This window comes from Dendropsophus ebraccatus, chromosome 6 (assembly GCF_027789765.1).
Source record: "Dendropsophus ebraccatus isolate aDenEbr1 chromosome 6, aDenEbr1.pat, whole genome shotgun sequence".
Taxonomy (NCBI): Eukaryota; Metazoa; Chordata; class Amphibia; order Anura; family Hylidae; genus Dendropsophus; species Dendropsophus ebraccatus.
Window position 1 is genome coordinate 125,584,729 of NC_091459.1, and position 16,887 is coordinate 125,601,615.

At 43.5% G+C, this 16,887-nt stretch overlaps 1 protein-coding gene across 8 annotated transcripts in view; it reads left to right on the forward strand.

Annotated features, from left to right (window-relative positions):
* The window catches only part of SUPT3H (SPT3 homolog, SAGA and STAGA complex component), a 389,270-nt gene that overhangs the window by 241,751 nt on the left and 130,632 nt on the right, over nt 1-16,887 (forward strand). Inside the window, exon 1 of one of the 8 annotated variants that reach the window (XM_069975881.1) lies at nt 11,133-11,151. The exons of the other annotated variants lie outside the window; for them this stretch is intronic. The gene's annotated coding sequence lies outside the window, so the exon portion shown is untranslated. Of the gene's footprint in view, nt 1-11,132; nt 11,152-16,887 lie in introns of those variants that run through there. 8 annotated transcript variants of the gene reach the window in all.

Genomic DNA, 16,887 nt, shown 5'->3' on the forward strand with positions numbered 1-16,887 from the left:
CTATCTCTATATCTCTCTATCTTCTATCTATCTATCTATCTATCTATCTATCTCCTATCTATCTATCTATCTATCTCCTATCTATCTATCTCCTATCTATCTATCTATCTATCTATCTATCTATCTATCTATCTCTATATCTCTCTATCTTCTATCTATCTATCTATCTATCTATCTATCTCCTATCTATCTATCTATCTATCTATCTATCTATCTATCTATCATCTAAGTGTCTATCACAATACATGTATATACAGACTTAGAGGGGATATACATGTTCCGTAATTATGGTCCGTGCATGGATGATGTGATACTGACAGGACTTCAGAACTTGCTGCTTCATCATTCATTATGTTACTGTGAGCTCCAAAATAGTTAAATCTTTGCACCACTTTTCTCTTTCTGGGTAGCTTCACATGTACCGGATCCGCAGCGGATGTCACGCTGCGAGTTAGCAGCGCAATCCGCTGTGGATCCTGGTATAGTAAAGTTCTATGAGGTCACATTTTCATTCTACTGCAGATATGTAACCCGACCCCTTTACCCCCGGCCCGCAGCATACATTACCTGCTCTGCGCACGGCAGCACTGATTGGCTGATGGGGAGCGAGGGGAGCCAGGAGCCTCACACACAGCCGCGGCGCCGAGCAGGTAATGTATGCTGCGGGGTTTAAGGGGCCGGGTTACATACTGCCACGGAATAAAAATGGGTATGTGACCCATTCACTTCACACTACCAAACTTGCAGCGTGAAATCCGCTGCGGATCTGGTAGATGTGAGGCTACCCTTAAACAGTTTCAGAGCTCATAACAACATAATAATATTCACCAATGAGGGCTAGAATGCCTCCTTGCTCAGTTCCAAACTGACTGTTAAACAGGGATTGGGATTGGAAGAGGAGCGAGGCTGCGTTCACACATGGTGAGACGTTAAAGGGATACTCCAGCAAACTTTTTTTTTCTTGTAAATCGACTGGTGTCAGAAAGTTATACGGATTTGTAATTTACTTCTATTTAAAATCTCCAGTCTTCCGGAACTTATCAGCTGCTGTATGTCCTGCAGGAAGTGGTGTATTCTCTCCAGTCTGACACAGTGCTCTCTGCTGCCATCTCTGTCCATGTCAGGAACTGTCCAGAGCAGTAAAGGTTTTCTATGCAGATTTTCTACTACTCTGGACAGTTCCTGTCATGGACAGAGGTGGCAGCAGAGAGCATTTTGTAAGACTTAAAAGAATACACCACTTCATGCAGGGCATACAGCAGCTGATAAGTACTGGACGCTTTGAAATTTTTTAATAGAAGTAAAATACAATTCTATAGAACTTTCTAACACCAGTTGATTTTAAAAGGAACAAAAAAATTGCCCGGGGACCCCTTTAACCTCACCTCTCTTTATTTCTTCTCATTGAAGAATCAGCCACAGAAGAAAGACATCAAGCAGGAGGAAAATGTCTCATATCATCTGACAGGATCCGAGTGGGGAAAAGTTCACTAGAAGTTTTTTTTTTTCCCTTTTTCTCCTGACTCCAGGTGTAAAAATTGGCCGGCATCATCTTGGCAACTAGATTTTTAAAAACACATTTGGGTTTTTGGTGTTTAATCAAACCCAGGGCTGAGTTTAGCATTTTGCCACTGCAGCATTTTTTCCGGAGCTGCTTGTAAGGTAGGACCCTGTTCCGGCTTCATAAACAAACTTTTGTATATAAATTCTCCCTTGAAATGTATAGCAAGCTGCACGGGTCATTGAGAGACTGTATACTTCCAATCGACATCTATTTTAGTCAGGGCTGCTGTTCACTAAACATGCGGAGCCCCTCTGCATCAGGCTGCTGAATGTCGCTGTAGTTTTCCATACACAGTAGCCATCACTGTAATTACACAAGCCAGCTGTTACTCTTAAAGCTACGGCGCACTCTTATACATGCCTGGCATCCACATTGGCTAAAAGAAGAAGAAGGGACCTGCAGGACCTTCCAGATACTGTGCTCCACTGAGGACATTTTGACTTAAAGGGGTACTCCAGCGAAAATCTTATTTTTATTTATTTATGTATTTTTTTTCAAGTCAACCGGTTTTAGAAAGTTATATAGATTTGTAATATACTTCCATTTATACTTCCAGTAGTTATCAGCTGCGGTATGTCCTGCAGGAAGTGGTGTATTCTCTCCAGTGTGACACAGTGCTCTCTGCAGCCACCTCTGTCCGTGTCAGGAACTGTCCAGAGTAGTAGCAAATCCCCATAGAAAACCTCACCAGCTCTAGACAGTTCTTGACATAGACAGAGGTGGCAGCAGAGAGCACAGACTGGAAAGAATACACCACTTCCTGCAGGACATACAGCAGCTGATAAGTACTGGAAGTCTGGAGATTTTTAAATAGAAGTAAATTAGAAATCTATATAAGTTTCTGAAACCAGTTGTCTTGTAAGAAAAAGATTTTCTCTGGAGTTCAAGGCTGTATTACACAGCACAATATTGAGAAGGAAGCGATGCCTAACTCTTCAGGTCCGGCAATGTTCTCTGAACCCAAACACTTGACATCAACCGGAGTCTGGTTGATTGGTTGAGAAGGCTGTGAGCGTGCTAGGACCCAGACAAGCGTGCGGGAGCACGCCGGCAGACCAGTAAGCATGATGTTGGGAGCTAAGTAGTTAATTTATTCGTCTATGGCACTCTTGTAATAGAATTTAAATCTGCTGTGGGAATGGAGTGCCATAGACTTTAATGGAAATAAATATTGCTGCGGATTTTACTGTGAGAAACTTGCAGCGGGAAATGCGCTGGAAACTCGTTATATGTGAACGCACCCCTTAAAGTTCCTTCCCAAGATGTTCAAGATGGACCCTTACCATGAGCGTACTTATCCATCACTCAGTATTGGAGAGCACAGAGGATGGAGAATCCCAGCAGTTTCACAGATCCACAAATCTATAAATAAGTGACAAAAAAATCTTATTTCTGGAGAATCCCTGTTAATAGTAACTATGTCGGCTCAATGGAGGAGATTTATCAAACATGGTGTAAAGTGAAACTGGCTCAGTTGCCCCTAGCAACCAATCAGATTCAACCTTTCATTCCTCACAGATGCTTTGGAAAATGAAAGGTGGAATCTGATTGGTTGCTAGGGGCAACTGAGCCGGTTTCACTTTACACCATGTTTGATAAGTCTTCTCCATTATCTTTCAATTATTGTCTTGTCTTACATTTTTTCTTTTAAAAAAAAATAAAAAAATAATAATAATGTTCATCCTTTACTTTTCTATTAAGTAGCTCTTAGACCTATGAGTCTCCATGGTTACAGACTACAAACAAACCCCTGTGTAGTCTGATCCCGCAGTCGTGTTACCTTTAATGTTGAGCAGATCTGTCAAAATGTTTGGGTTTGGTAACTGTATCTGAACCAGAACACTCTGCATTTCATTACAGATGGCCCTGTGAAGTCCTCGCCTATGGCTGTATTCATGTTTTCTGGGCAACCCTAGGGCGACATTCAACTTCTGCAGCCACTGGCAATCAAATTCTGCACGCTCAGATTTGGACACAAACTTTTCTGTTTTATTCTTTTTTTTAGATTTTCTTATCCTTTGAGGTTAGTAGATGAGGCATGACTCTAGGCTTAAAGTGAATATACCAGCAGGGATATCCCTTTAAGATTTTAACATCAGTAGACTGGCGCGGTGCACGGGAAGCGGGCCGTGGTTCAAAAGAAGGGCTGTGGCACCAGCATCCTCTATTGATAAAATCTTAGAGCGATTTATCTGCTGGTACATGCGCTTTAAAGAGGTTGTCCAGGGAAATTCAACTTGTCCTCTATCCACAGGATGCGGGGTACGGAGGTTGGACCCCTCGCAGTCTCTTACTTGTCTCCGGTGGATTGGGGACCAGTTAGTTTTCCTCGGACAATGGGACAGATATATCAAACATGGTGTAAAGTGACACTGTCTCGGTTGCCCCTAGCAACCAATCAGATTCCACCTTTCATTCCTCACAGACTCTTTGGTAAATGAAAAGTGGAATCTGATTGGTTGCTAGGGGCAACTGGGCCTGTTTCACTTTACACCATGTTTGATAAATCTCCCCCAATCTCTTTAATTTGGGGCACTTATTGCCGGACAATGTAGCCAATGTCTAAACAAGCAGGGTAGATCCATTCCCGTGTCCCTGCAAAGCTCTGACCCCCTTCCCTAGAGCTCCTTCCAGGCTTTTATTTCTGTCCATAGCCGGGATGGCCACCAACGGCCTCGCACATTACGCCGGCTTTCCTTGCGGATTAATCGGGCAGGGCCGGACTTTGATCTCCGGCTATAGGATTCATGTGTTTTCTGTTCTTCTGTCCTGATAAAATCTCCAGTGTCTTCTCTGTAAATCTCAGAACATGTTTAGCCGGCGTATAAATATACATGGAGCCTTCTGCTCGGTCTTAAAGTATCGCCCGGGCCCGGCCGCATCGCCCCCGTGTATGTATTGGGAAGGATTCTGGGACTTTTGTGAGGGTCTTGGGACATTATTAGGGGGGAGATTTACATGCTTGAAGGTGCGTCCTTGCTGACTGGCACTTCTGGGTGGTTCCGTCCTCCACGGGGAGGGGAGCCTGTGCAGCTGACTTGACACGTTTAATACTTAAGAGCCCCAGTGTCAGATTGCCAAGTATTGTTTCTGTTTGGCAGCACTGCGGGGAAATTAATATCCACTGCTTCACACTCCGGAAAACACAGGAATTCCTGCTGCTCTTAAGGCATCCCGGTGTCTGCAGAAAGCTACGCTATTTTTTTTAGTTTTTTTTTTTTTAACTTTATTTTCCGATGCATGACAGTACAGAAATGATGTTCCAGACCACTTCTACTGCATCCAATGTAGACAACCTACATTGATGTTTTTAACTTAAAGGGGTACAGTATTCCACTCAAATATAACTTTTGATATGTTGCTTTCCATGGCGAGACTAACAATTCCTTCCATATGTGTTATTATCTATTCAGTCTCCTTCCCCCAGTTCTAATCTGCTGCTTTCTGCCAAAGACACAAACATCTGCAAGTGAGCTTTTCCCTTCTGTCAGAAAGTTGTACAAATTTGTAAAATACTTCTATTAAGACGTCTCAAGTCGTCCAGTACTTATCAGCCGCTGTATGTCCTGCAGGAAGTAGTGTTTTCTTTCCAGTCTGACACTCTGCTGCCATATCTGTCCATGTCAGGAACTGTCAAGAGCAAGAGAGGCTTTCTATGGGGACAGAATAGTCTTTTAGGCGACACGTCTGTGTCAAGGGTGGTGCTCGTAGTAAGAAAAAAATTCCCATAACATTAGAGAAGTTCATTCTTGGCACTCACCATTTCATGCTTCAAGAAATTTTATTGTAGAAAAAATTCATCAAAAATATACAACGGCAACAGGACATTTCGACGTCAAGCCTTCCTCAACTTCTATGGGGACAGTTCCTGCCATGAAAAGAGGTGGCAGCAGAGAGCACTGTCTGCAGGGCAGGACATACAGCAGCTCATAAGTACTGGTCGACTTGAGATTTTGAAATTCCTGACACCAGTTGATTTGAAAAATGATATTTCTGGAGTTCCCCTTTAACTTTATGGTTGTACATGGAGAAACAGAACACTGATTGCTATATATATATATAGCAATGTTTGTGTTTAAGTTACATATAAGTTTGGTACAGAATTGTGGACCTAAAATCGCTTCTGTGTTTATTTATTTATATATATATATATATATATATATATATATATATATATATATATATATTGTATTATTTTAATTTTTTTTTAGTTAAACATTTTTTTTTTTTTGTATTTTATTTCATCTCCAGTTCTCCAGAATCTTTCCTTTAACTCCAGGGACCTCGCTTGTGACCCTGCATTATCACACGTGAGGGGAACCCAACCAATCTTACTGACAGGCGGCTAATAATTCCTTAAAGTGCAAAGTACCCCTCCCCTCCTGTTCTCCCACCCTAAAAAAAAAAATTCCTCCAGCACACGTGTCCAGATGAATGATTTTCCCCTTGGAAAATATATTAAGCGTTATGGTGCCACAGAAGCTGTGAAGGTTTTACAGAATACGCTTGGCCAGGTTTTTTTTTTTTCACACCATAATTTAAGCCTAAAGTTCAGAGGGCCTGTGCCATGTGGTTACCATTACCTGTAAGATGTTCGCTATATACGTGTCTTGTGGAGGTTAACAGGCATTGTTATACAGAAGGAGCTGATCAAAAGCAGCTGGGAGCCTGTGTTACTGGCCGTGTTTTATACACTGCATATTATATTACCATTCTCATGATGACTACATGTCTGCAGAGAAAATACTACAGCACAAAAAAAATTCCGACGCGTTTTGCCCCCACAGACAGCCTAAATATCATTTATTGAGTCATCATGTCCTGAAATTGTTTCTCATTTTGGCTCCTTTTCTTATTAATGTTATCAGCATGCATTTATGTAGAGCCGTAAGACTTACTGACAAAAGCAGCTGTGTCGGGGTACAAGTCGGAAGGGGGGGGGGGCACTTCACGCTCCTTATCCACACAATGATTTATATCTCGGATATACACCATGTAAGCCATGGCTCTTTTATGCTTTAATTCTTACCTTTCTGGGGCCTGGTTGGTGCTGAGATATCTGGACAAATTTTTGAATTTTAGCGTTAATTGACAAATCCATCTTTTTAAATTTATTAACGCAATATATATAACTTTGTAATGTAGATTAATTACCTATCTGGCCCCGTTCCCCCCTTTCCCACTCCCGACCCCCCTCTCGGAAGTTAAAGGGGTACTCCGGCAGTGATAAAAAAAAAAAAATAATAATCAATCAATCATAAACATAGTTTTCCCACTTACCATCCTTCCTGAGTCTGTCTCCGTTTTAATTTCCCGCTGTTTGCCTTTCCCTGAAGTTCCAGTTGGTGTCTTCATTTTTTCTTTCCTTCCTGGTTTGGGCTTTCCCATGATGCACTTTGTCTTCTGTGATGTCTAACTCTGTAAAACTGTTATATGGCTTACATCTTGCTCAGCCAATCAGAGCTGGGCAACAGGGGCGTAACTAGAAATGGCTGGGCCCCATAGCAAAATTTTGATTGAGGCTGGCTTAACAGGGCTTAGACCCGCTTCCCTCTTGATGATGTCATTGTCACAAAATGGCTGCCACAGAGCAGCCTGGGGTCAACAGTCATTAGGTAAGAATGAGTTTACTTCACTTCCTGGTGGGTGATTGAGGGGGAAAAGATAGGGAAGGGGGGCAGATAGGTGATTAAAACATATTACAAAGTTATATAACTGTGTAATGTGTTTCAATTACCAGGAAAAAAAAATTCGCTGGAGTAAGCATGCATACCTAATCACTGTTGACCACATCCTCTTCTCCTACCACCATTTAATGTCGATGTCGTTATCAGTGTCTTCTTTTACAAATGAATGAGAGAAGGCTACTGGTGCTCTTGCGTCCCAGCAGCCATTTCATTGGCTGGATCACGTCACATGACTTCCAGCTTGCTTACCATGTTCTGACACTCCCAGTCCCCAGTGATCTCAGCTGCTTCCTGGTTGCTGATGACACATGTAAAGTGAAACTGGCTCAGTTGCCCCTAGCAACCAATCAGATTCCACCTTTTATTTTCCAAAGAGTCTGTGAGAAATGAAAGGAGGAATCTGATTGGTTGCTAGGGGCAACTGAGCCAGTTTCACTTTACAACATGTTCGATTAATCTCCCCCATGGTCTCCACAGGCACTGCCCTGCTCAGCCAGTTACTGAGGAGACACTGATGTTTCTGTGTGGGAGGGGCATCAGCAACCAGGAAGCACCTGAGTGTACCAGGTATGGAGGATCAGGGCAGGTAAGTATAGGTTATTTTATTTTTACCCTTCTCACATTGACTTTTTTTTTTATCCCAAGATGAGCCCTTAAATTGAGGTTTCTATGAATTAGCAGAAAGCATAACACACTTTTATCATCCCCACCCCCTGATCAAAAGGCACCGGAGTGTAAGGGTATGCTCATGTGGGTACAGAACGCCCCAAAAAAGCTTGAATAACCTACCATGTGACTACGGTTTAAGGCCCTTTTACATGGGCCAATAATCTGTTGGTAGAATCCCTCCTTTTGTTGATAATTGGGCTGTGTAAAAATGACAGTGATCAGCTGAGAAGGAAAACACCCCCAACCCTTAGCTGATCACATTGTGCAGACTTTGTGCAAAAATATCAACATTGCCTGCACATCTTTCTATGTAAACGGGATGTGCAGCTAATAGTAGTAGATTTAAATGGCAGCACAAAGAATGCTGTGATTGTTCGTGTGGCCCGGCCACTCGATTCATCCTGCCTTTTGAAGGCATTGCAAACGAGTGCCGATCTCAATTGCATCCTTGCACGGCCCCATATTGGACCCTTATCCCGGTATATACAGTATAAGGATGACGTCTAGCGGCAGCTCCGGATTCTGATGCTATATCCATATCCCGTTATTTATCACCGCTTGTTATTGCTAGGAAGTTGGTCTTAATTCAGCAAGTGCAACTGAAACAAACAGGCAGCTGTGTGTCCGCTCTTCTGCAGGGGAGAGATGATGAGAAACAGGAAGGAAAATATTTTCAAAACTTGTAGGACAGGGGGAGTTTTCAGTGAGGCAATTAGCCGAATATTTGGCGGCAAGAGATAGGAGATATCTGTGCTGCGTGCTGACAAGGCTGGGAGCGCTTTATCACCGGAGACACGGCGTACATACACATCCAGACCTTACCGCCATGCCTCGTCCGCCATACACGCACATACACGCTATGTTTCTATTTAACGACATGAGGACCAGGAGTCCATGGTGGTGTCTCATCATGTTTTTTTTAATCTAATACTGGATGTACTGGACTGTATTTTAAGGCATGACTTAATGTAGCAGAGCTGAGTTTGTCATGTCAGGTTTAGACTTTGAGCCCAACCTAGTTTTAGGAAAGGTTCTGCTGAACTGCTTGTTATTACATGTGAAATTCATACATCTTTATCATATGAAAATTAAAGGGGTAACTGTTCCAGTTAGTAAGTGGCTGAGCGAGCTGTCAGCCTCAGGCAGGTCCGTCTCAAAAGTGGAGGCCGAATCGGAAGATGCCGTAAAAGATCACCGGGGAAGCATGGAATGGTAAGAATAGATGGATTGTAATGTTATCCCTGTTGGCAGCAACATATAAAAAGTTATTTTTGATCAGAATACCCCTTTAAGAGATGCCTTACCATGATGACCTCCTTTTTGAAGAAAAGCTGGAGGCCCAGGAGCTGTATTTCTAATCTGGTCGTAGTCATAACTGGGAATAGTAAAAAAAAAAAAAAAAAAAAGGCTTAATAAAGGGTTAAAATGATGTATTTTTTAACCCTTGTTGTTAGAAAGAATAGGTGGATACCATAGGTGTTAGGTGTTAGCCACATGTCTTCTTCTGACATATAGGGAGAAAGGGGTTAACACCCTCACAGTTCATGTCTCCTCTGCTCTTGTCAGTACAGCCTCTTGTTTTATTACCTTTATCCTGTGTGACATCTCGGCTCCTGTCAGTGCTGCTGCACAGACCTCTATATACTGCTGATCATTGCTGCCGATTTGTAACAGGTCAGGTATAAGCAGTTAGTCTTAGTTTGGTTAGGGGCCTCTGTGATTTGTTGGCCCAGTCACTGCTGCGACTGCTATAGCTACCTTGTTCACTGTAATCAAATTAATGGTTGCCTATGTAATTCTCAGATAGGTCTGGTTTTAGAAAGCTGAAGACGCTTATACTCTGGTAAAAAGGTACCAGAAAGTTATATAGATTTATATAGATTTGTAATTTACTTCTATTAAAAAAAACCCTCAAATCCAGTACTTATCAGCTGCTGTATGTCCTGCAGGAAGTGGTGTATTCTTCTCAGTCTGAAAGTGTTCTCTGCTGCCACCTCTGTCCATGTCAGGAAGTGTCTAGAGCAGGGGAAGTTTTCTGTGGGGATTTGTTACTGCTCTGGACAGTTCCTGCAGGAAGTGGTCTATTCTTTTAAGTCTGACACAGTGCTCTCTGCTGCCACCTCTGTCCAAGAACTGTCCAGAGCAGTAGCAAATCCCCATAGAAAACCTCTACTGCTCTGGACAGTTCCTGACATGGACAGAGGTGGCAGCAGAGAGCCCTGTGTCAGACTGGAAAGAACACCACTTCCTGCAGGGCATACAGCAGCTGATAAGTACTGGAAGAATTAAGATTTTTTTATTTTTTTTTAAATAGAAGTAAATTACAAATCTATATAACTTTCTGACTCTAGTTGATTTAAAAGAAGAAAAATCTTTGTTGAAGTACCCCTCTAATCCTAGATAAGGGTCCCAAGCCTATACAAAGGGGTTGTTTTACAGAGGCTACCACTTTAAAGGACAACTGCAAGGTAGCCCTTGACTGGACATAGGAGTGCTAAGAGGAAGACCACCTATATGGGCCATGATGGTGCTAATATTCTAGTAACTACTTAGGGTGTAGTGGGTTGTGGTGATACAATACAATGGCTTCCCCATATAACATTATGGCCTTACTGATGAGACGTCATTTCCATAATGGAAGGCCGGAAATTACATTCTCTATCACTGTCACTGGCTCAAGAAGAAGAATAAATTGTAGTCCAGAGTCTGAGGTTAATTTTGAGAGCTGTGCTTATTCCATGGTCTTTTGTGACTGCTGATGCCACATCTTGTGAACACGTGTGCTTCCTAACACACAGACCCTTCCCCACCACCAGAAAAGAGTTTCCGTCCCTTGTTCTCCTATGAGTAGAATATGAATCATAGGAATATCTCAGCTTTCACAGCGGATTATGTTTTATCACTTTATGGCATCACTCCAAGGCCGCCACCTTCTAATAATGGGTAAGGGGACTAAATTCTAACTTACTGGTTCTTGGTCATTGTTCACATGGTAAGTTGTATACTGTAATTCCTATCAGTCATGGACAGCTTATTTCAGTGTCTTTTTATGGTGTTTAGAGTTGTCTCCGTTGTCCTTATATCTGGAGGTGGAAGATCCATGAAGAGAACAGGGATAAAAACTCAAAGACAAACGCCTGTATACCTCCTGTGCCAGCCCAGCCAGGTAGATGCCTGTGTACTTGGAGGAATACGTCGCTGGAGCCAGTACCATTGGGTCAGTTTCTGTCGGTAAGGAGGAAGGTTCTGATGATTTCCTTGGGGGGAGGGATGTTGGGAAGAAACAAAAACCAAATCATACAGAAGTTTTGTAGCCTGTAAGGTGTAGTGAGTCGGGCAGGGGAGGTTGGTCACATCTCTTACGCTGGTTGATTTTGAGAAGACAGAGAATCCAGGCTGCTCTCTGTATTTCTCCCTACCTCCATTGCTCCCTCCCTGTTTGTTTCCTGCCATTTTAAACCTTTTTTCCTTCCCCTCCCTCCCTCTCTTTCTTCTTCTCCTCTCCTCCCTTTCTCTCTCCCTTGCCTCCTTTCTTCCTCTCTTCCTCCCTTCCTCTCTTCCTTCTTCTCTCACTCTCTTCCTACTTTTCTTTTCTTTCTTCCTTCCTCCCTCTCTCCCTCCCTTCCTTCCTCTCTCCCTCCCTTCCTTCCTCTCTCCCTTCCTTCTTTCCTTCCTCTCTCCTTCTCCTTCCTTCCTTCCTCTCTCCCTCCCTTCCTTCTTTCCTTCCTCTCTCCTTCTCCTTCCTTCCTTCCTCTCTCCCTCCCTTCTTTCCTTCTTTCCTTCCTCTCTCCTTCTCCTTTCTTCCTTCCTCACTCCCTTTCCTTCTTCCTTCCCTCCTTTCTTCCTTTTTCTTCTCTCACCCTTCCTCTCTCCCTCCCTCCCTTCCTTCCTTCCCCTTCTCTCTTTCCTTCCTTCCTTCCTTCCTCCCTCCCTCTCCTTCCTTCCTCTCTTCCTTCCTTTCTCTCCCTCTCTCTCCCCCTTCCTTCGTTCCTCTCTCCTTTCTCTCTCCATTTCCTTCCTTCCTTCTTTACCTCCTTCCTTTCTTCTTCTCTCCCTCTTCCTCCCTCCCTCCCTCCCTCCCTCCCTTTCCTTCCCTCCCTTTCCTTCCTTCCTTCCTTCCTCCCTTCCTCCCTCTCTCTCTCTCCCTTCCTTCGTTCCTCTCTCCTTCTCCTTTCTCCCTTTCCTTTCTTCTCTCCCTCTTCCTCCCTCCCTCCCTCCGTCCCTCTCCTTCCTTCCTCCCTCCCTCTCTCTCCCTTCCTTCGTTCCTCTCTCCTTCTCCTTCCTCTCTCCCTTTCCTTTCTTCTTCTCTCCCTCTTCCTCCCTTCCTTCCTCTCTCCTTCCTTCCTTCCTTCCTTCCTTCCTTCCTTCCTTCCTCCCTCTCCTTCCTCCCTCCCTCTCTCTCTCTCCTTCCTTCCTTCCTCTCTCCCTCTCCTTCCTTCCTTCCTTCCTTCCTTCCTTCCTTCCCCCCTCTCTCTCTCTCCTTCCTTCCTTCCTCCCTCTCCTTCCTTCCTCTCTTCCTTCCTCTCTCTGTCCCTTTGTCCCTCTCTCCTTCTCCTTTCTCTCTCCCTTTCCTTCCTTCTTCTTTCTCTTCTTCTCTCCCTCTTCCTCCCTCCCTCCGTCCCTCTCCTTCCTTCCTTCCTTCCTTCCTTCTTTCCTTCTTTCCTTCTTTCCTTCCTTCCTTCCTTCCTTCCTTCCTTCCTTCCTTCCTTCCTTCCTAGAGATGAGTAAATCTTGAATCAGAGTATTTGGCATATGAGAAGCTTTTTGGAGCTGCATCCAGCTTCTTCTGCCTCTGTTATTCCAATACTAAACACTCTGCTTTGAGATTTTCTCATCTCTATTCCTTCCTTGTTTTCCATGATTCATTATTTGCAGCCGTTCTATACTAAGACTAACAGACAAGGATCCTGAATAGGAGACCCCGCCCCGGTCTATTGAAAGTTTAAATTAAAATGAACTTGTTTTTTCCCTATATTTTCTATCATCCTTGTCCGTGTTTTAGAAGCTGTAATGGGGGAGTATATGTGGACACGTGGACGGCCTTGGGGTGAGCTGATCCAACGTTTTGTTTGCAGATCTTGCACATTGATGATCCCGCTCCCTGCAGAGGACTGTCCGTCTGCTGCATCCAATCTAGACCATGCCCTGTGCCATGCAGAACCTCCCTGCTAGGTTACTATCAGTCTAATGACTGTTAAAGGGGTACTCTGGAGAAAAAACAAATGTTTTTAATCAACTGGTGTGAGAAAGTTATATAGATTTGTAATGTATTTCTAGTTATCTATCAGCTGCTGTATGTCCTGCAGGAAGTGGTGTAGACTCTCCAGTCTGACACAGTGCTCTCTGCTGCCACCTCTGTCCATGTCAGGAACTGTCGAGAGCAGGAGAGGTTTCTATGGGCAGTTTCTACTGATCTAGACAGTTCCTGACATGGACAGAGATGGCAGCAGAGAGCACTGTGTCAGACTTAAAGAGTATACCACTTCCTGCAGGACATACAGCAGCTGATAAGTACTGGAGGACTTGAGATTTTTAAATAGAAGTAAATTACAAATCTGTATACCTTTATGACACCAGTTTATTTTATCCCCCCTCCCTTTAAGCTTACAAAGCATTGCCTAGACTGGATATATATATATGGATATGGATACAGCTATATTTGGTAGTGCTGCTGCCTCTAAATATAGAAGAAGAGTGCCTTATTAACTGACAGCAAACATATATCTTCACACAAGGATGTTTCCCTGTGTAATCTTGTTTCCCCCCATTGCGGCAGCGTCCTGGATAACCAGCTCCCGGCCTGTGTGTGAGGAGTAATGGAGTGGATGAAATATTAGGATGTAGAGGTTCCAGTAGCAGGGAGTATACATGTAATATCCTCGTCGGCCGCATCCTGATGAGTGACCTCAGCCTCTCGCTGGATATGAGATAATTTGCCTCCTACCATGCCATTCCCAGTTAGCGAGGCCTGCCAACAATGTCACATAACACTGAATCATGTCGGGAGCTTTGAGGTGGATGGCAGCAAATAACCACAAAGTGATTTAATTAGAAACATTACTACATACTTGAGACTTAAGTGCATTTAGCTTTGTAAGTGCTGGAAGTCCTAGAGCCAGTTCTGCTTAAAGGGGAACGGAATCAGAAGCAATTGCCTATCTCTTCTTGCCGTTCCCTTGGGAAAATCTAATCTTAGCCAATGTTCTGTGTGGTGGCGACTGTTCACATGTAGATTCCAGGGCAGATCTGCTCTTGTGAGGGGTTTAAGGGCACAGTCACATAAAGTCCTCGCCACACTGTAAGAAGTGCACGTGTAACAGTACTGTGCAGATATACATATATTCCACCCTCATCATTTATATGTGTATTTATTATATGTAATACATAACTAGAGGAGCAAGTGTGTAATATATTACTGTGCCTATCCTGTACTGATCCTGAGTTACATCCTGTATTATACTCCAGAGCTGCACTCACTATTCTGCTGGTGGGGTCACTGTGTACATACATTACTTATCTTGTACTGATCCTGAGTTACATCCTGTATTATACTCCAGAGCTGCACTCACTATTCTGCTGGTTAGGTCACAGTGTACATACATTATTTATCCTGTACTGATCCTGAGTTACATCCTGTATTATACTCCAGAGCTGCACTCACTATTCTGCTGGTGGGGTCACTGTGTACATACATTACATTACTTATCCTGTACTGATCCTGAGTTACATCCTGTATTATACTCCAGAGCTGCACTTACTATTCTGCTAGTGGGGTCACTGTGTACATACATTACTGATCCTGAGTTACATCCTGTATTATACTCCAGAGCTGCACTCACTATTCTGCTTTTAGGGTCACTGTGTATAAACATTACATTACTTATCCTGTACTGATCCTGAGTTACATCCTGTATTATACTCCAGAGCTGCACTCACCATTCTGTTACAGGATGTTCCATAGCTCAGGATAAGTAATGAAATGTATACAATGACTACACCAGCAGAATAGTGAGTGCAGCTCTGAAGTATAATACAGGATCAGTTATGTGTGTACACAGTGACTGCATCAGCTCTGAAGTAGTACAATATAGCCTATAACCTCAGTCCATTAGAAGCAACATAGTGAATTCCTTGTCTAGATTCTCTATATCCTGATTCGGCGCTGTGTTTTATTAGAGCCTTGCACGAGTCTCGGACATTTTCACAGCTTGTAATAATAGGTCAGATTCACACATCCCATCTGGATCTTAGATGCGGCTTTCATCATATCTATGGCAGCCGTCTCCTCCTCCTGGGATCCATTATCTGGGGCCTCCAGTGATACAACTATCTAGTATGTATAAAGTAATACTGTAACCATTGGACACATGATACTAGGGGAAGGTAGGGTCCCCCGAGCCTCCTAGAACCCTCCAGTTATCTGGTATATACCGTATACTATCGTCCAGCCGCTGCAGACAATGAGCTTAAAGTTTCGGTAATTGTCCTGGGAAGGGATGGAGTAAAAGGCGTCTCAGTTTGGCTCTAGCATGCTGAAAGTTAATGCAATGTATCCTGAAGTTGCACCTAAGTCTCCGCATTAAATCCATCCATTGGTTTGGAGCGCTGCCAGCATCAGTCCATAGTGCTACTGTTTTACTCAAATTAGTCTATCGAGTTATTAGTCATGATATAACGCGGCCATTCTTCACGGTAACCCGAGACCCTGGAGCTTAAGAAACGTCATAGTTTCCCCCTTTCGCTGAACATAACAGAATTGATATAATCTGACTTTCTGTGACCCAGGTAGCGGCTGAATGATGTTTTCTCTGTGTTAATAAATCCCTTCGATTCCCCACCACAAAGTTTACCATGGCATGCAAATTGGCAGGTGATGTTTACCCTGGACCGCAGCTTCCTCGGCTTTGGTTTCGGGCCCATTTGAAAATCTAAACCAAGTATCAGTGTAGGTTGAGGCAGAGAACTGACCAGTTGCCCCCCCCCCCCCCCCCCCGGACAGTGCAGGTTGTGTGACCACCTATGGTTTAGTCTTTGTACTGGAGGATGGGATGCAAAAACATAGTTGGACAATCATCTTCCAGCCCTGACTGGTCTTACCCATCCAACTTTTTGGAAGGTTCAATTCCATGCATGAGAAAATCAAGGAACTCAAGATATCCTTCATGCACGGCAGTCAGTGGCAGGCTGCTGCAGAGAGAGATCACAGGTGGTGCTAACCCGAAAGTGTAGTCCAAAAAATAACCAAGTATACAGTAGAGAGAATAAGGGTGGCATTCACCAAAAAAGTCTTCACAAACTTTTATTTCTTCATATCAAAAAATGAAAAGATGGACATAGTGCACACTGTGGACAACGGCAGACGCTAGACAAACAAGTGACAGACTGTTTCGCGCGCAGGTGTGCTTCTGTGGACCTCTCCCTTCCTGCACGTCATAATACTATTCAAATAGGCAAACTAATTAATGACATTTTGGAATTAATTTCATAAGGTTCCATTGTCAAGAGCAACCTTTTTTTGTTGTTGTTGCAAATTATAGGTTATGAACTTTTGAGGTCAAAGTTCTACAAGATGCATATTCACTGGTGAATATTATTGAGCTGTCAAACAGTTTGGGTTCGGCAACGCTCTCCGAACCCGAATGTTCAGCATTGGATTCCCTGCGGCTGCAGAAGTTAGATGCTGCCCTAGGGCTGCCAGGAAAACATGGATACAACCTATGGCCTATGGCTGTATCCATGTTTTCTGGGACTCCTTAGGGCGGCATCTAACTTCTGCAGCCACAGGGAATCCAATGCTGAACGTTCAGGTTTGGTTTGCTGAACCGAACTGTTTGATTACATTAGCTGTGCTGGCTCAAGAGGGTTGGAATCTTGCTGTGAGGTGGGAACAACCAACAAAAATAAAAATTTAAAGGCTTTAAAAGCTGCCCTCTGGTTCCCTGTCCCCTGGCCACTTCCTATCTGAGT